The sequence below is a fragment of the Nycticebus coucang genome, chromosome X (assembly GCF_027406575.1).
Source record: "Nycticebus coucang isolate mNycCou1 chromosome X, mNycCou1.pri, whole genome shotgun sequence".
Lineage (NCBI taxonomy): Eukaryota > Metazoa > Chordata > Mammalia > Primates > Lorisidae > Nycticebus > Nycticebus coucang.
The window spans coordinates 63,691,387-63,712,032 of NC_069804.1; the positions used below are offsets into that span (position 1 = coordinate 63,691,387).

General features: G+C 40.2%; 1 non-coding gene across 1 annotated transcript; it reads left to right on the forward strand.

Moving 5' to 3' along the window:
* Window positions 1–3,603: 3,603 nt before the first annotated feature.
* On the forward strand, window positions 3,604–3,767 carry LOC128578775 (U1 spliceosomal RNA). Its single transcript, XR_008377902.1, has one exon. It is a non-coding gene; the product is annotated as a U1 spliceosomal RNA (small nuclear RNA).
* The last annotated feature ends 16,879 nt before the right edge of the window (window positions 3,768–20,646 follow it).

Here is a 20,646-nt window from a genome sequence, read left to right on the forward strand (position 1 = left end):
CCCTCTCCAAGACTGTTCTGTTCTGTTTTTCCATTTCTAAAGTTACAGTTTTATACATAATGGTCCACAGTAAAGACCACAATAACCTTTCTTTTAAATAATAATCAGCACAACTCAGTAACAATCTATTATATTTTCAATTCCAAACTTGATTCCTAAAGTATTCAAGGTGGGCATCTTTGGATTGGGAGAAGGTGAAGGTCACTTAGGACCTAAAAGGACCAGATTAGTTGTGCCATGTCCGCCCTAACCAGACAGACTCCATGCATGTTCTTCTCACTACATGTGCTTTCACAGGCAATATTAGTTAGCATCCCTACGTAGCTAGTCATGCTATAGAATTGTTCATTTAAAACTCCATGGTGTTCAGTCAGTACAGAAATAGGTTTATAGGTGTCAGTAAGCATGGGAGGACAGAACATTGTTTCAAAAGGGTTTAAACCATGTCACTTAGTCCGAATATTCCAAATTTTATAAGGGCCAAAGGTAATGCTTCTGGCCATTTAAGTCCAGTGTCTTGACAGGTTTTATTCAAAATAATTTTTATTTCCAGATTTTTTTATATTCCACTTCCCCTGAGGGTTGGAATGACATGGGATATGAAATTTAAATAAGTATCCAAAGTATTTGTAAGCAAGTAGTTTAAAATGAGTCCCCTTATTTGACTCAATCCATAAAGGAACATTAAAACATGAGATAATTTCCATTACTAATTAGTATACCACTGTTGTAGTATAAACATATCTAGTTAAACAATATTTAGTCAATCCACTAAACAATAACCAACAGTGAGTAAAGCCTAAATCTGGAAATAAATCTGTAAAATCAATTTAGAGTGTAAAAAAGGGATAAGTCTGAGCCTTTGGGGGCTAGTTTCCTCCAGAAATTTGATTAGATTCACAAACAGCGCACTGGGAAATAATTTTTTCAGAGATATTATAGATTCCAGGGCAATACTAACTATATATATATTTTTTTCTTAATTATTTCTCATTAGCACATCTCGCCATATGATGAGAGAAAGTGCAAGCTAAAAACTTAAAAGAAAAGGGGACCACAGAGAGTCTCTTTGCAATCTATCTGATAGTCCAGATCTACTGGCAATAAGTGTGTTAAAAGAAATTAAGACATTTTCTTCTCTGTGGGCTCCAGTTAAGCAGATGGTAAAAGATTATTGTCCTTTCCAAATTTAAGACTAATGAGAGAAATGTTTTTGTTGGTGAGTAGTCTTGTGAGTGAAAGAGCTAAGAAAATTTCACCCCTTAATATGATTCCTTGGTATAAAGAATATTTTCAGTGAAAAGGCACCAGCCTCTCCTCTATAAAACCTGAGTAACCTGATTTAGAATCAGAAAAGGGGCTTCTGGACTCCTTATCACATGCAAATAGACATGGTCCTAAGGTCATTTGAAGCACAATACCTGTCTCTCAGGTTAATTTACTAATCAATCTGTTTTCCTCCATATACCCATCCCACCTTAGCAACCTCATGCTGCCTGTATACTTTCCAGTTTCTCTCCCTCTTCCCTTCTAAAAGGCATCTTTAAAAGCCCCTGACTATCACTGAAACTTTGGAAAATCATTCTTGTGGTTCCCCCATGTGCATGGTATTTGGAAAAAAAAAACTTTTCTCTTATTAATCTACTATAACTGTGGAGCTGATCTTTTTGGCGAACCAACCTAGGGGAAAAGAGCAAGTTTCCCTGGGACTCCTCTTCATGAGCCAGTCTAGTATTTTTTGGTACTTTGTGGTGTATGAATAATTATATTGTTTGATTCCATCTCCTCTCAGAAGTAGCTTTTATTGGTGTCATTGTTATTATTTGTTTTTGTTTTGTCCATTTTCTTTCTGTGTTTTGTCTAAAGAGGATTTATCATAGGGTGGAACTCTGGAATAACTTCCCATGAGCCCAGCCTTCAAACAGGCCCTTCATACTAGCCAGTTCTGTGGTTCTGACAAGGCCAGTGTCTTTTAAGACAAACTTTGTTGCAGGTCCCTGAAACAAAAACCAAATTAGATCTCCCTCTTGTCCTGTTTTTATGTTCCTGAGTTTGCCTTGTGGCTGAGTGGAAATTTTCTCCTTAGTCTCCAGCATGGGGAGGGGACATGTTTTGCCAATAGCATGTCAGGTGGCCAGTCTGAAAAGACTGGGAGTGCAAGACATGTACGATTCTAAGCAGCGCACTATACTGAACATGACAACCTCTAGGGGAAGTCTGTGTGTTAAAATGTCCTGTCTTATCTATTTCTGAGAGTGCATTTTTGGAATTCTTGGAAGTGGCCTTTTCTATGAAGAGGCATTGGGCCTTCTTTGTGCCCTCTCCAGGTTAACCTTGGAAACTATCTCCTGGGCTTTCTATAAAGAGACATTAGATTGAGTCATTTTTTGGAATAAATATACCTTTGTGATTAATGGTAAAAGGTGGATCATTTAAACTTCAAAATTTTATTAAAAATTTTAGAGCAATTGCTTTAGTTGTATTAATAGAGAAACTAGATTAAAAGAAAGGCACATAATGCCATGGCTAGCCCTAAAGATTCTCTTGACAAAATTGAAGAGCAAATATATAATACTTTATAAAATATTTAAAAACAGAAAAATCTTGAATGCTGCCCCATAGGAATAATGCCAGAGGCCAGTTTGCTTCATAACCTAATAGTTAAAATTCTGCATTTTCATCTCAGCAGCACTAAGCTTGATTCTTGGACAGGAATGAGCCTTTTCTAATTTGACATTTTTAACTTGCACCATTTATTGGTTCTTTTCTCTTCTGGGACATGAATCTTCTCAACATTAGAGTCTCTCTAAACCACTTCTAGTTGAACTGACGAGTTGTAAATTACTCTTTGCTCAAGTAAACTTCGTTAAATTTAAGTTTTGTTTTTTTTTCTTTTCATCAAAAGTGGATTCTGAGCTAGAACTCTAACAGACCTCTCAGGAACACCAAGAATCCAAGTGAAGTACCTACTGGACCTGTTCGCTGGCTCACTTCAACTGAGGCTTGTGAGTAAGTTCTCTCTCAGACTCCAAAATACCGCGGATTTGTATTTTTAACTATCTGAGGGTTTTGAGCAAAATTTTTCATCCTGTCTTCAAAAATTGTGACATAAACTTAAATAAGCCTGGGATAAGATTATATTTGATAATTAAATTTGCTTAGATTTAGTTATTGTTATTGTTTATATGATTATGGGAAAGACTGAATGTTGTTTAACTAGATATGCTGAGACTATCCTAGTAAATGTGGAATGTAAAGGTCTTAGCAAAATAACTAAGAAAATGCCACGAAAGCTATGTTAACTAGTGTGATGAAAATGTGTCAAACGATCTATGAACCAAGTGTATGGTGCCCCATGATCATACTAATGTACACAGCTATGACTTAATAAAAAATAAATAAATACAAAAAAAGAAATTAGCAACTGAGATTATCTCATGTTTTGGTATTACTTTATGGATCGAGTCAAATCAGGGGACTCATTTTAAACCACTTGCTTAAAGAGGCTCTAAGATATCTATTTAAATTTCATGCCACACATCATCCCCAGTGATTTGCCTCAGGGCAAGTGGAATGTAAAAATATAGAAATAACAATGATTTTATACTTACCTGGCAGGGTAGATACCATGATCATGAAGGTGGTTTTCCCAGGGCGAGGCTTATCCATTGCACTCCGGATGTGCTGACCCCTGCAATTTCCCCAAATGTGGGAAACTCGACTGCATAATTTGTGGTAGTGGGGGACTGCGTTTGCGCTTTCCCCTGAAAAAAGAAAAGAAAGAAAAGAAAAAGAAATAAAAATGATTTTGAAAAAATCTGTCAACATACTGGACTTAGCCAGATGTGGTGGCTCATACCTATAATCTCGGCACTTGGGAGGCTGACCCAGGTGGATTGCATGAGCTCACATGTTTGAGACATTCCTGAGCAAGGGAAAGACCCCGTTTCTAAAAAAAATAGCCAAGCATTGTGGTGGATGCCTGTAGTCCCAGCTACTTGGGAGACCAAGGCAAGAGAATTTCTTAAGCCCAAGAGTTTGAGGTTTCTGTGAGCTGTGACACCACAGCACTCTACCAAGGGCAACAAAGTGAGACTCCATCTCAAAAAAACAAAAATACACTAGACTTAAATTGTCAGAAACATTATCTTTGGTTGTTACAAAAATCTGGAATACTATTAGGAGACATGGCTTAACCTCTCTTGAAACAGTGTTATGTTATCTCATGCCTGCTGATACTTGTCATCTCATGCCTGCTGACACTTATAAACCTATTCCTGGACTGACTGAAAACTATGGGGGATTTAAATGAATAATTCTATACAATGACTAGCTACATAGAGATAACTAATATGCCTGGAGCATATTAGGTGAAAAAAGAGCATGGTCTCCACCAACTGACGGCCCTTGTCATCGTGTTTGACTAAGAAAAGGTATGTACATCAAGGTTCTTAGGAGAAGACATGTGCTGTCACCTCACTGGAGAGGCCCTCATGAGGTTCTATTAATGGCTTATACTGTCACAAACGTAAGAGAAAGGAAATCCTTCTGGATTCCTGTGAGCCATGCCAAACTATACTGACGATTAGAGGATGACCCCACAGGTGATCTGAAAGTTTTTCCAGGGCTAGTTCCCAGACCCCTGCATCAGATAACTTCATGAAGTAGACAGCTTTTCTCAAGATCATGGATCAAGAAACCCCATTCTTTCATCTGCAAAATTTCTCTCTTTCTTTTAAAACTTTCCCCAATGGTCCTTTTAGATACTTCTTTTAAGCCTCCCCCTTTGAGAACTGCACATTAGAAGCTGGCGAAGATTGCCTCAACCTACGTCATTATCCCTTTTGTCTTCCACAATAGCTCTTCTTTCAAACTATGACTTGCTCTCACTAACCCTTACTTTTTTTCCCAGCCAATCAGACACATACCTGACATCCCTTTATTCCAATCTTTCAAGCCCTGGCTACACTAACTAATCAATCTAATTGCTGGCTAGGTCAGCATCTAGATCATGCAAAAGAAAGAACCTGAACTAATTTTCATTCCTGCCAACATGAGTATCTAGTGAAACGGGTCCAGAAGATGGTTTTATGACAAGATGTGGCATCCACAATCAGAGAAGAAACATCATGCTACTTCTCCTGTTGGTGAGTCAACTAGACACTGAGAAACCTTTGTGGAACTCCAAGAATTGTCTTTTGCCCTGGTAAAGTCTCTAGAAAGGAATCCTCCCTGTCCCCACATTGAAAACAGGGATGATGCTGGATGTGACATACTGGAGCAATATTGTGATCAAACACTATGGTTTGATTCCACACATGACTTTCTTGCACCTCTTAACATGGTGCTGAATACTAACCCTCATGATTGTCAAATCACCAGATGTTATGGAGTGCTCAGAAGCCAGACCCATGCAACTTAGGATAGCTCACTTGCTTCTCTTATTAAGTTGCCAGACACTAAAGCTTTTATATGAACAGAGAAAAAGTCTAGACTGATGTGGTTAAGTGGTGAAATCAAGGCTTATGGCTTCCAGAACTGGGCCAAAGCCCTTTAATATTAAATGTTTTGTAACTAATTCTTATAAAATGATAGGAACACAGAGACACTGGGGGTGTGAAAGTGTCAGTGAGAAAGAAGAGACAAGCAAACTCCAAGCAAACTCCTCCTGGGAGGACACAGGGTCCAACCTGACATTACCTGTAAATTACAATGGTCTTTTTATTATGTGTGATGGATACAAGTGGTCTCCATGTAGATAATCAAGATTCTATAGACTTAATTATCTGACATCCTTCATTACCAAGTACCCTTTAAGTGCCAGCCAAATTATAAACTTAAACTCTTTCCGTTCATAAAGTTGTACCAAGCAAATGTACTAAATGTGATATGTGTATTACAATTCTAAATTATTTTAGTGTCATTTTGAAATAATGAGATTAAGAAGACAGTTTTTATTTATTTTTATTAGTATTAGATCATAGCTGTGTACATTAGTGCAATCATGGGGCACCATGCACTGGTTTTATAAACAGTTCGACACATTTTCATCACACTGGTTAACATAGCATTCCTGGCATTTTCTTAATTATTGTGTTAAGACAATCATATTCTGCATTCACTAAGTTTCACCTGTATCCTTGTAAGATGTACTGCAGGTGTAATCCCACCAATCACCCTCCCTCTGCCCAACTTCTCCCCTCCCTCCCTTCCCTCTCCCCCTTCCCCACATTCTTAGGTTATAACTGGATTATAGCTTTCTTATGAAAGCCATAATTGAGTTTCATAGTAGGGCTGAGTACATGGGATACCTTTTCTTCCATTCTTGAGATACTTTACTAAGAAGAATATGTTCCAGCTTCATCCATGTAAACATGAAAGAAGTAAAGTCTCCATCTTTCTTTAAAGCTGTGTAATATTCCATGGTGTACATATACCATAATTTATTGATCCATTCATGGATGGATGGGCACCAGGGCTTTTTCCATGACTTAGCAATTGTGAATAGGGCTGCAATAAACATTCTGGTACAGCGTGTCACACTTTATGGGGGCAAGACAAGATTGCAAGAGGGACTTTACCTAACAATTGCAATCAGTGTAACCTGGCTTATTGTACCCTCAATGAATCCCCAACAATAAAAAAAAAAAAAAACAAAAAAAAAAAACATTCTGGTACAAATATCTTTGTTGTAATGTGATTTTTGGTCTTCTGGGTATATACCTAGTAGAGGAATTATAGGATTGAATGGCAGATCTATTTTTAGATCTCCAAGGTTTCTCCAAACATCTTTCCAAAAGGAATGTATTAATTTGCATTCCCACCAACAGTGTAGAAGTGTTCCCTTTCCTCCACATCCACGCCAACATCTCTGGTCTTGGGATTTTGTGATATGCGCTAATCTTACTGGAGTTAGATGGTATCTCAAGGTAGTTTTGATTTGCATTTCTCTGATGATTAAAGATGATGAGCATTTTTTCATATATCTGTAGGCCATGTGCCTGTCTTCTTCAGAGAAGTTTCTCTTCAAGTCCCTTGCCCAGCCTGAGATGGGATCACTTGTTCTTTTCTTACTTACACGTTTGAGTTCTCTGTGGATTCTGGTTATTAAACCTTCGTCGGAGACATAACCTGCAAATATCTTCTCCCATTCTGAGGGCTGTTTGCTTGCTTTACTTACTGTGTTCTTGGCTGTGCAGAAGCTTTTTAGTTTGATCAGATCCCAGTAGTGTATTTTTGAAGCTTCTTCAATTGCCTGGGGGGTCCTCCTCATAAAATACTCACCCAGACCGATTTCTTCAAGGGTTTTCCCTGCACTCTCTTCTAGTATTTTTATAGTTTCATGTCTTAAGTTTAAATCTTTAATCCAGTGAGAGTCTATCTTAGTTAATGGTGAAAGGTGTGGGTCTATATAAATCGATAGTGATCAAAACAGTATGGTACTGGCACAAAATCTACATTCCAGTAGATGTCTGGAACAGAATAGAGAACCAAGAGATGAAGCCAGCTACTTACCGTTATTTGATCTTTGACAAGCCAATTAAAAACATTCAGTGGGGAAAAGATTCCCTATTTAACAAATGGTGCTGGGTGAACTGGCTGGCAACCTGTAGAAGAAGACCTTTTTTACTATCCCTATGGTAACAATAGCTTTTAATCTCCCCATAGTAACAAAAGTTTAATATCATCATGCAGGCATTAAGAGCACTTTCAGTTAAAAGTCAGCAGCAACCCAGCCTCTGTTATATTTAAAAACTGCTACCTCCTGGATACCATAGGAACCCAACAGGGAAGAGCTTGTATGATTATTGGTGAAATTACTTGCCACTCAGGGCAACAGAAACTCTGATGTACACTTCTTAAAAGACAAGATAAATATTCACCATCAGATTAATGAAGACCTATTTCCAAGAATGGAAGACTGGTTTAATGGGGTGTGGAGAAATGTGCTCAAATCTGTTGTTTGGGGTGGCGCCTGTGGCTCAACGGGTAGGGCGCCGGTCCCATATGCCGGAGGTGGCGGGTTCGAGCCCAGCCCCGGCCAAAAATAAAAAAAAAAAAAAAAAAAAAAATCTGTTGTTTGCCACTGGTTATTCTTATTCCCATTTATGTTCTTTTCTCTCTTTTAAGATCTCTTGTTATTGGACCACTAACCCAGTCTCTTCTCTCCACAGCTACTGATTCAGCTTTTAATGTGTGTGATAGAGTCAAATGTACTGACCCGCCCAGGAAGGATCAAGTGCATGTCCCACCCAGGAAATAATGAATGCAGCAATTCCTGCCCCCATGACCCTTTAAATCTCCATCTGCCATAGCCTACATGTGGAATTCTTTCCTGGTCAGGAATTTCACCCCACCTACACCAAGGTGGAATAAAAACCACATTGACCATGCAGAACCAGGGCTCTGTTTTCCTTTTCTTTCATGCCTCATATAATATTTCATCTTTGGGTCTGAAACTTCTCATATGGTACCATGACTTGGATGGGGAGAAGCTCCCACAAGGTGCCAAAATATATCACATCAGACCCAACTAAACGGACCCTTGTTCCAATGAAAGAAAGGGAAACAGGACATCCTCTGACCCTGACTAAAATTCATCCATTTAATGGTGAAGTGATCCTTTATCTAGAACTCCTTTTCTGAATTTCTTTTCTCTTACCATCCCTACTCTAATTTCTCTTCTCCCCTCCCTGAATTTCTGCACCTTTTTAAAGCATTCTGCACTTTTAATTTAACCTCAAGCATTTGTATATAGTCTCTCAGCCCCTTTTAAAACTTCCTTCCCACTTCCCATTTTAGGCTGAAAGTTTCAGTGATCCATATCTCTTCTGGTCATAGACTAACCTCTGTAGGCTAGGCTCACTGGTCCAGTGCTCTCCTGTGGGGCTGGGACATTCCCAGTGGTCTGTGTCTTTTCTGGTCATGGGCTTACCTCGAGGAGCTAGGCTCATTCATCTTTACCCTATTGTGGGCCTAGATTCTTCTGGCTGATTAAGGTCACACACAAAGCCCAGGCCCTCTTTGACCAAGGTTATACACAGAGACTGGGTATTTTCCTTGACCTCAGCCTCAGAGAGCCAATCTCACCAGTACAGGTGAGACTGTGGGGCTGGATCATTCTGGTGGTTCATGTCTCTTCTGGTCAGGAACCACCCATAGCAAGCCCAGGCTCAACCATCCAGTGGCCTTCCATGGGTCTGGATCTCTTTTTCCAGCTGACAACCACACACAGAGGCCAGGTCCTCTCTGGCTGCAGCCTCAGCCATTTCATCCCTCCCTTTCCTCCTCGAAAGTTCTCTTTACATCTTTGCATTAATTTCATTTATTTTCTACCTCCAGTTTTCAATATGGGCACCACTCAGCCATGGATTCCCACTTCACCTCTAAGCTGTCTTTTAACTAACTTCAAGCCTCTAAAGCTGTATCCTGACCTTAAACCTAAACTCCTCATCTTTTTCTGTAATAATGCTTGGCCTATGTACAGACTAAACAATGGTTTTTGCTGGCCTGAAAATAACACAATCCTTACTGATCTCAATAATTACTGTTAGAAATTAGGCAAATGGTCATAAATTCCCTACATCCAGTGAAAGAGGGGGGCACTCGACCAGCAGAGATCTCATAAATCACCAAGGCTTGTACGAAAGGTCTTTATTGGTGATGGTGGGGGGGGGGTTGCGGGACAGCGCCAAGGAAGAGTGAGGAAAGAGAGAGAGGGGAGAAAAGAGAGAGAGAGGAAAGGGGGGAAGAGATGGAGACAGAGAGAGATAGAGAGGAGAGGAGAGAGAAGGGAGAGAGAGGAGAGAGAGAGAGAGCACACGTGTAAGGGAGTTATATAGGTTCAGTTAGGGGAAGTCTTAGAATGGTAATGGGAGGGTAGAATAGCCAATAAGTAGTTACTGCTCTGGCCGGAAGAGGCGTTAGGGGCAGGCCATAAGTTGGGAGGGGCTTTCTTTGGGGGCAATTATCTAACATTCCTCCCTTCTTGGTTTATTAAAAATAGGGGGTTGGCCTTGGGACATAGAGTTCTCTCTTCTGTAGTTTCTTCCTGCTGAGAGGGGCTTGTAGTTTCAATTGGCCAACTAGAGGATGATTGTGATTTTTTTTTTTTCCGTTGGGAAGATGTAAGTTTTTGCTTTCAGACTGTTCTTTTAGCGGTGGTTGTTTAGGAAAATCTTGTGGTTCTGAGTAGCGTAGTCCATTTACGAACAGTTTCTCTTGTTGTAGGTTTGGAGTACTAATTGAGTACCTGTTGAGTTAACTTTGAGAGTTGAGTTTGAATAAAATGAATTATTGAGTAGGAAATGTTAGCTGTTTCTGTGTCTATGTTAGTCATGATTCCCACTGCTGCCAGTAAGGGAAGTATGGCAACTTGGGTGGCCCATTTCATACGCATTGTTGGATAGAAAAAGGCAATAGAATGGATTTATTTTCCGTAATAATTTAAAAATTAGGTAGCAACATAACTACAGAACAGAGACTCTGAATGTGGATGGGGGAATTGGGTATAATTTTTTTTGCAGAGAAACTGGAAGGAAGGATGGCACTTTCTGTGTAACTTCTTTTTTGGTTTGAAAGGGAAAGTGACTATATTAGAGCACTTTGATGGGTTTAGGACTGATAGGGGAGTGGTGCTGGTAAAGTTGAAGTAAAGAGGGTATGACTGGATGACTTGATTGAGTGAGGGTATAAAAGGTTTAGTTTTATGTGTGTAAATTGTTAAATTAAGAGATGTGGGGTCTGAAAGGTTGAGAGATAAAATGTTAGGAATTATGACTGGGGCAGTTTGAAGTTTAGTGTGTAAGAGACTTTGAAGATTTAATCTAATTCAGTAGCCCAGTTTATATTTAGGGTGATATTTTAAAATAGAGTATGTTCGTAAGATGGAATTATAGGTTAGATTAAGATTTAGTTGGGGTGGGAGGGTGGAGAGATTGAAATTTAGGATTTGATTTTGGCTAATTTCTTCTTTTAAAATTTGAGAATGAGTTTTAATGATTTTGATAATATCTGTTAAAGTAGGGGGATAAATTTTGGTTTTAATACTGTTATAGTGAGTTCGTAAAAGTATGGCCAAGGGCGTGGAAAAGTAGTTGTTGATAGTTGTATATAGGTGTTGGTGACCTTTCAGGGGGCTATGGATTCATAGCCTTAATAGGTATATCCTTTTCTATATTTTGAGTTAGGATTTTGAGTACTGTAAGTATATATTTGGAGGGTGTAATTTAGATAATAATGTTTGTTTAAAGAGACTAAGGTATATGAATTATCTTTAAATAATTTATAAAAGGTCATATTAAATAATATATTAGAGTGATTTGATTTTTTTAATTAATGTTTTGTTAATAAAGGTGTGATATGATTTTCAGGTGTTAGACCACGAGTTGACTTGTAATTTTTATGTTTCTTCTCAGTGGTCAGAGAGTGAGAGAAGTTGAGGGTTTTGTAATTGAGACTCATAAGTATTAGGAGAGGTTATTAGGAATAATAAAATTATGAGAGGTATTTTAGGAAGGTAAGAGAATACTTTATGAATATGGAGTAAAGGGATAGAGAGTATTTTGTTTTTGTGATTATTATGGTGGAATAATTGTGATTGGATTAATCTTAAAGAGTAATATTAGGAGTATAGTTATTATTACTATAAAGATGTTTATTGGTGAGTATTAAAGGAGGTAATGATTGAAATTTTATGAGACATATCTTTTAGAGTTTTGGGACCTCAGGTGGAGGATGAATTTCGGTTTTCTGGACCTCTGGAATCTAAGTGAGTTTAAATTTTAGGGGGCTTGTTTCTTGAGCCGAGTATGAGGGAAGATTTTTAGGTGTCGTCTGTTGACCTGTAGTAATAGTTGGATTAAGGAAAGGCTTAGTGTGAGATATATGAAATTATTCAGGAAATGAGGCTAATTTACTGCAGTGGGTGTTGATAAAATTACTCCATGAGGTCCTTGCCATTTTGGTTCAAGTGGTTTTTTGGGATGATTAGGAGGAGCTACTAGAACTTGATCTCCTGGGTGAAAGGAGGTGGGTAATGAAGGTGTTGGGATAGGAAGAAGTGTGTCTGTTTGTTTCTATAAAAGGGATCGGATATACTGAAGAAGAGAGGATAAGATGGAGGGAGATAATGGGCTATTTGATGGTGTAAGTTCTGGAGGAAGAATGGGTCTACCAAACATTAATTCAAAAGGAGAGAAGTTGGAGGGGTTTTTTGGAAGGGAATGTAGGTGTAGAAGTTCCAGGGATAGAAGAGTAATTCAGTTTAAGTGAAGTTTAAGGGAAAGTTTGGCTAATGTAGATTTTAGGGATCTGTTAGACCTTTCAACCTTCCCTGAAGATTGAGGATGGAAAAGAGTATGGAAATGTCAGGGGATACCTAAGGCTTTGGTTAAGGTTTGAGAAATGGTGGATGTGAATTCAAGTTCATTGTCTGACTGTAAAGAATAGGGGATTCCAAAGCCAGGAATAATGTCTTGGAGTATGATAGAGGCAATAGTGGTAGTCCTTTTGTTTGTGGTAGAAAAGGTTTTACTTCAACCTGAGAAGGTATCTACTAATATTAAGAGGTATTTATGTTTGATTTTAGGTATGTGTGTGAATTAAGTTGCTAGTTTGTTTTAGGAAGAAGTTTTTTAGCCTGGTGAGTTGGAAAGTGTGGGAGGTCAGACTTTGTGGGTTAGAGCACTGGCTGATTTCACAGGATGATGTAAGTTGATTCAGAAACTCTGAATCTATTTGTGAGAGAGGAAAGAAAGTTTTAAGAAATTGCAGTAAAGTTTGAGAGTTGGGGTGAGATAATTTGTGGAGATAGATGAGGAGGTTATGAGTTGGAGGTTGATTTGTTTCTTCTATTGTAGTAGTAATAGGAGTAGAAATAAGTAGGAGGTGAGAGGAGGTGTTAGGAGATGATTGTTAGAGAGTAGCCATACGTGCTGTATGGTTGGTTCCGTTATTACCCTTGGATATAGGTGAGTGGTTAGATTTATGTGAACGATAATGAACAATGCTTATGGTCTTAGGTTATTTAGAAGCTTTTAGTAGTTTGATAATAAAGTGAGAGTTAAGAGGTCTTTCTTGTATGTTGGAGAGGTAAGGGAGAAGAGTGTCTAGTGTTTGAAGGTAATCATGAGTGGGTGACGAGTTAGAGGGAGTAGGTAAGAGGGATGTAGGATTTAGTATGGATATGTGTTAAAAGATAATGATGAGTTAGATAAGAGAGGTTTGAAGGTTAAGAATGAGGTATGGTGGTAGGGTTTGAAGATTTTTATATGTTAAAAGATTAGATAGAGAATGAGGGGATAAGACAATAGTAGGGAAATTTAAAGTGAGTTTCTTGGATTCCTGTATTAGAGTAATTGTGGCTGCCAATGTCTTGAGATAAGGGGCTTAATTTTGAATAGTGTGATTTGTTTTGAGAGGTAAGTAGTTGGAGTAAAGGTGGAGTCTAGTTGATGTTTAAGTATGTGGAGAGAAAATATGTTTTTTTGTAATATATAGGAGGAAGTGGTGAGAAATATTAGGAAGGTGGAGGGCTGGAGCTTTTAATAAAGCAGGCTGTAGAGATTTAAAAGAAGTAGAAATGGAGGTTACGAGAGGCTTATGAGGGTTATTTCTAGTAGTATTATATAAAAATTGGGAATCCATGCTCTGAGATATCCAGCTAATCCTAAAAAGGAGAGGAGTTCTTGTTTTGTGGTGGGTAGAGGAAAGTTGTGAAGAAGGCTTTTTTTTTTATCTATGGTAATAGTTTTGAAGGTTGGGGATAAAAGGATATTAAGGTATGTGATTTTCTGTTGGAATAATTGAACTTTTGAGGGAGAGATCTGATATCTCCTATTTGCAAGGAAATTAAGGCGAGAATAGGTGTTTTGCTTAGAGTCATGTAAGGTGGGATTAGAGTAGGAGGTTATTAACATACTAATAAGGTTGAAGGAGAGGGATTATAGGATTGAAGGTCTCAGGCTAATGTTTGGCCAAATAAGTGGGGGCTGTTATGTAAGTTGGAAAGAAGTTCATCTTACTTTTGGAGATTTTGTATAATAAGTCAGAGTTCCAGGAGATTAGAATGAGAAGTAGATATTGATGTTGAGAAGGAAAAATAGAGGGGTCTTTTAGTTTAATAAGAATTGGAAAGTAGGAGGCAATTGAGGGGGTTTTAGTATCCTAAATTTTAGGATTTACTTGCTCTGGTGGAATGGGCTAGGGCGACGAGTCTTTTATAGCTTAGGAAAGGATGAGGCAGAGTGAGGCAGAGGGAGATGGGTCAGCATTTATCAATTTAAGATTAAAAGTTAGGGTGGTACTTAATTTGGAAAGTATGTCAGGTTCCAGGAGGGGAACTGGAAGGTAATATTAAAAGGAATGTATAAATGAGAAATTGTCAATTATGCAGCGTAAAAAGGAGTTTGATGTAGACGGTGGGAAAAAACCTTTACTCCAACAATAGAAGTGGGCGACAGGGAGGTAGGACCGCTGAACTCTTTAAGAACTGAGATGCTAGTTTCTGTGTTTAATAGAAAGGTGATCATCCTACCTGTCACCATCAGGGTTACTCTTGGCTCCACAGAGGTAATCTTTGTTGGGTGAGAGAAGCCAGGATCCCTTTAGTCTTCAGAAGAGGCAACTCTCAAGTCTGCTTGTAGGTGCTGTAGGTTGGCTGGCCCCATGTCCTCTCTGAGCCAAGGGGCAGTCAGCCTTCCAGTGACCCTTTTTTTGCAGAGAGGGAATGGCCATGGCAGAGGTTTGGGCAACATATTACCCAGTGTCCTTCTCCATTGCATTTATAGTATGATTCTGGTGGTTGAGTCATGAAGCCGTCTTTTGCCCCTGATTACTTAGGTAGGTTAGGAATGATGGCCTTAGAGATACTGTAATGTTTTGAGTTAGTATCTGATACTTTTGGGTTTGAGATTTTTTATTTTCCCTTCGGAAAATATCATCTGGTCCCATGTAAACTTTAAAGGCTGTGTTTAAAATTACAGCCCAGGGTGTCAGGGGTCCATGCTCCAAGCGCTTTAGCTTAAGTTTAATGTCAGGGTAACTTTGGTTAAAGGAATAAGTTATGAGAACATTTTTCCCATCTATTGTTTCAGTATTTAACTTAGTATATTTAATAAAATCCTTGGTAAGGCGTTGGAGGAAAGCCGACGGATTTTTAGACTTAACTTGTATGATTTCCTGTAATTTATTATAATTAATAATCTTTTGGTGGAAGCTTTAAGTCCACAAAGAATGTAGGTAATAAAAATGTTTTTATTTTTTCTTAGTATTATTATAATTCTAATTTGGTTGGGAGTTAGGGACTGTAGTGTCACTTGTAGGATGCTTATTATTTGATATATGAAATTGATTTGCTGCCTCTTTCACCCTCTCCCACACTCGTTTGCACTCCTTAGAGGTTAGGGTATTCGTTAAAATAATAAAAACATTATGCAAGTAAGTTGATAGGATATAGTAATACATTGTTATACAGTGGTACTGTAGGATTATTATATGGAGGAGCTGAAGGGAGAAAGGAGTAAAGAAGTCTGGAAGAGTTTCTTGGAGCAGTCGGAAGTGGACTGAGAGACCATACAGAAGAACTGAGTGCTAGTTGGAGGGGAGGAGTTAGGAGACAAGCTCAGATTGGTTGATGGGGAGTAGGAGGGACAGAGGGTGGAGGTAACTGTGTGGTTGAGGGAGGAGTCGAATATGGCGGGCTGGAACAAAAATTACTCCCGTTTGGGAATTGGTGGCCACTCGTCTGCATGGCAGAGGTTATTTTCCAGATCGAATAGGTTTGGTTTAGGGAGATAGAGTAGGAGAGCCTTTTGTTATGAGAATTTTGGAATTATCCGAACATAAATTAGGCTTGGTTTTAAGATATAAGAAGTTTTGAATGTAGAGGACCTCGCTCCATTTGCCAAGGCACTTACGATAGTTATATAAGTTTTGAATTAAAGAAAAATTAAATAAAGTGGTTAAACCTGGGTAGAGAGTTTCTTAATTCTACCAGGTGGCATAAGGAGCACCCCAGGGGGAGTTAGGTGGCTAGAATGGCTTGCACTCATGGCAATTCATCACAGAAATAAAGCGTGAGTAGAATCACTCGAGGACCAGGAGAAAAGAACGAACGTCTTTGTTACTTTGTTGCTGGCCAAGAAAATGAGAACACAGTTTAGGCCGGTCATCACCATGCACTAGAGCAGTGTCAGGCCCTTGAGGCCATGGAGAGCTTGAGACCTGGTGTCAGGAATTTTCGTGTGAAGGCGTGTAAGCTCTGTGCTAAGCCATGCAAGGTCAAGGGGAATAGGGAACTCAAACCTCGAGAAATGGGTGAATCACCAGGAATGTAAGCAACCCAGCCCACGAGTAGGGAAAACTTACTCCCATAGGAGTACTTACCAAGTCTGGATGGGGCCGGTGGTGGGTGCTGGTTAGAGCATTTTGGCGAATGGACACAAGCCCATGCTGTGGTGAGCACCAAGAGTGCGACAGGAGGATAGGGAGCTCCCAGGAGCTAAAATCCTGTGGTAGAGGTGGAAGGTACCCTTGGGAGTGTTCCCTAATTACATACCGCTTCTGACGCCAGATGAAAAGGGGGGGCACTTGACCAGCAGAAATCTGATAGACCACCAAGGCTTGTACAAAAGGTTTTTATTGGTGAGGGGGAGGATGTTGCAGAACAACACCAAGGATGAGTGAGGAAAGAAAGAGAGAGGGGGAGAAAAGAGAGAGAGAGGAAAGGGGGGGAGAGACGGGGGAGAGAAGGAGACAGAGAGAGACAGAGACAGAGAGGAGGGGGGAGAGGGGGAGAGGGGAGAGGGGGAGAGGGAGAGAGGGAGAGAATGCATGCGAGAGAGTTACATAGGTTTGGTTAGGGGAAGTCTTAGAATGGTGATGGGAGGGTAGAATAGCCAATAAGGAGTTACTGTCCTGGCCTGAAGAGGCGTTAGGGGCAGGCCATAAGTTGGGAGGAGCTTTCTTTGGGACAATTATCTAACATCCAGGCTTTCCCCCTCCTCCCTCAACCTCATTCCTACCCACAGAATTCCTTCCAGAAGATTTTCCAGGAACAGAATTCTACCCCATTCCCCTCTCTCTCCACCCCCTCCACCCTCCACTGCATTTGGTAGGAAAAAATGGCGGAACTCCAAAAGTTCCCCCAGGGCCCTCAGACCCCCAGAGTTATCTCATTGATCTGGCCTTCAAGGTGTGTCAGAGCCTCTCAGAGCTCCACTTATTGCCTTCCACCATTACACAGCTACTATTGAAACTCTGTGGGGCAGTCTGAAAAAACATAATCTTCCTTGGGACCATGTTTTAAGTGCAGGAAACCAGGCCACTGAGCAGAGGAGTGCTCAGATACAAACCCTCCCCCAAACCATGTCCAGCCCTCAAAGGTCCTCACTGGAAGTCTGACTGCCCAGGTCTTTCTGAAGATCTGGTTTCACAGTCACTCCCAAGACCTAGCCAAAATTCCCAACCTCCTGAGCCTAGTTGCATAAGACTAATATTAGCTGTTAAATCAGGATACCCTGTGGACACTGTCTTGGAAAACTAAACTCTGGGTATTTTTGCTAGTGGAAGGTAAGCTAATTCCTTTTCTAACATAAAAGACCTCTAAAAGGGGCAGAGATCTCAGTGATGGGTATTGCAACATTCCTCCACTAGGTAGAGATGTTCTCTCAGGATTACTGGTGGCCCTGACAATTCCTGCCGGCTCCTGCTCTCATTGTCCGTCTTCCTCGTAGGTTATCATTTATGATAACCAAGGGCCACTAGGGCCACTAATTATAATTTTTCTCATTCTCAGTTTTGGGCCAGTAGTTCTCTCCCTCATCTCTTGATTTATTAACCAGGCAGTCATTCAAAAACAATTTGTCAAATCCTCGCATTACGTGGGTATCAACCAATTCAAACTCAAGAGCCAAATTGTTCCTGTAAAAATCACTCCCTGCCCCCATTCTCCCCTCCCCTTCCCATTCCCTCTACAGACATTCCATGCAGCTCCTCTCCCCTCAGAAACCAACCAAAAAGACACCACACCCATCACTCTGACTCCTTATAACAGACTAAAAAGACCAGACTGATACAGTCGAAAGTACTGACCCACCCAGGTAGAACTGACTTGCCCCGGAAGGATCTAGTGCATGTCCCACCCAGGAAATAATGAATGCACCAATCCCTCCCCCCAACCCTTTAAATCCCTATCCACCATAGACTACACGTGGGATTCTTTCCCAGTCAGGGATTTCACCCCACCTGCACCCAAGTGGAATAAAAACCACATTGGCCATACAGAACCAGGACTCTGTTTTCCTTTCATTTCAGGCCTTGGAATAGTCTTTCATCTTTGGGTTCGTACCTCTCAGTATCCAACTCTGAGGGAAGTTCCAGACTGGGGTGGGAAGGCAAGAGGTGGGACAGGAGGAGCTAAGAAAATTTTACCCCCCAAAATTACTACTTGACATAAAGAATATTTTGAATTAAAGGCTGTTCAGGATCAGAAAGCATTGAAAAGGGCTTTCTCTTTATCTGTATAAAATCTGACTGACTGGATTAGGGGATCAAAAGTGTGAAACTGACTTCCCTTCCTCTCCTTGAATACTAGCAGAACTGGCCCAAATAATTAAAAACACAATACCTGTCTCTCAGGTTAATCTACAAGTCATTCAGTTTCCTCCAATTTATTCATCCTCCCTAGCAACAACTTGGTGCACCTATATAACACATTTTCTCTCTTTCTTTCTAAAAGGCATCTATAAAGGTATCTGACCATCATTTAGACATTGAGTAATCACTCTTATAATTCTCTCCATATACACAGTATTTGGAAACAAAGGAAACACATTTCTCTTGTTAAAATGCCTTAATTGTGAATTGATCTTTCAGTGAACTCTGTGGGGGTGGAGACGGCACATTTCTCTGATCCCTACAAAATTAAGGGAGTTTCATGCCTCAGTTCCTGAGTTTTAGGACTTGCTCATTTTAAGCTAGGGCCAGATGAAAATAAAGATGCAGGTCTTTTCCCCATCCTTGTGTGCAGACCTGTGCATTCTAATCTCTGACTACAGTTTGTTCACAGTGCCCTGAGCACTTTGCCTGTTAGTGGGCCAATAAATTATGAGCCATTTATTAAGTGCATATAATATGCTCTTTTCTCTATCCACATTAAATTGTATCCTTACACCAGCAGTGAGAGATAGGTATTCCATCATGGGACCTTACAGCTTAGGAAACTGAGGTGTTATGTTATATTTACTCATGACTACACAGATGAGAAGCAGGAGAGTTGGTCCTAGAGCCTCCAGATCCTCCAGGAATTTTGACACTGTGCTACATTCTGTCTCCATATCTTTTGTTTGCTGTGGGTCTTCAGAAAGTGAAGTGTAGCTGTCATGTGTGGCTTGGTTCACCCTGTTTTCACACAATTCTAAGTAAATTATGGAGCATTTGTGTGAGAGACCCTTTCACAGAGGAAGTTGTCAGGCTCATGATCCCCATTGGCATGGAGTGAGGATGCTGGAGCTGACCCTTAACCTTGGGAGCTCCTGGGTCTTCCTATGCAGAGATTTTCTAAGAGGACCTTGCTTGGGGCTCAGCAGAAGGATTTGAATGTGCAGTTGATATTAACACAGTACAAAGCAGTAATCATAACAATTTCCAAAAACAGAAATCTTTTCATAACAGTAAGTAAACATAGTAAGTAGTACCCCTGAGAGACAGTAAAAGGAACTGCCGGGAGCCAAAACATATCACAAGAATGCCCCTTGCTATCTTGATTTTACGAGCAAACTATTCTCAGTAATTCAACCATAAACAGCAACGGTACTTTCCCCTTGCATATCTCCTCAAAAATGCACCCCCCGCCTTAGGGTCCTTCTCCTAGTAATTTTCCAGAAACTAGCCCCCTCCCCGCCCTGCTAGGAACAGCCCTTAGTTACTTCCTCGTTTGTGTGCTTATAAGCCCAGCTGAAAAATAAACTCTTCGGAGCTTGATCAGACTCTTGACTTGCTCTCATTCTTTCGTGTCTCTTGTCCCCTCATTCGACTGACCCCTTTGTTTCCCAGGTCCCCGTTGAATTCCCCGCGGGCCGGGGCAATTGGCGCCCGACGTGGGGCAAGGGTACGGGGGTGTCATCGAACGTTGCTGCCAGTAAGGGTACCCTTATCATTGGATTGCCGCAACACCAAGGTTGTGAGTGAAAATCCGCACTGTGATCTCCTCGCCACAAGAAGGACGTGAGTGAAGATCCGCACTGAGATCGCTGCAGAACTGCCCACCTGCGAGTCTGATCCGTCAAGGTAAGAAAAAGCAACAAGTTTATGGGACAAACGTTAAGTAAACATAACTTGTTTATTCAGGGACTCAAGGAGTCCCTCAAGACACGAAGAATTTGGGTAAAGAAAAAGGATCTCTATAAATTTTTTGTTTTTATTGGTGATATCTGTCCTTGGTTCCCCCAAGAAGGCATTATTGATGTTCTGAGATGGACTAGAGTCGGTGATTGTCTAAAAGATTATTATAGAACATTCGGCCCCAAAAAAATCCCCGTTCAGGCATTTTCCTACTGGAACTTGATCTATGATATTTTAAAAACTTACAACCAATGGCCTGATGTCCAAGAGGTTGTTAAAGAAGGGGAGAAGGCGCTTAAAGAA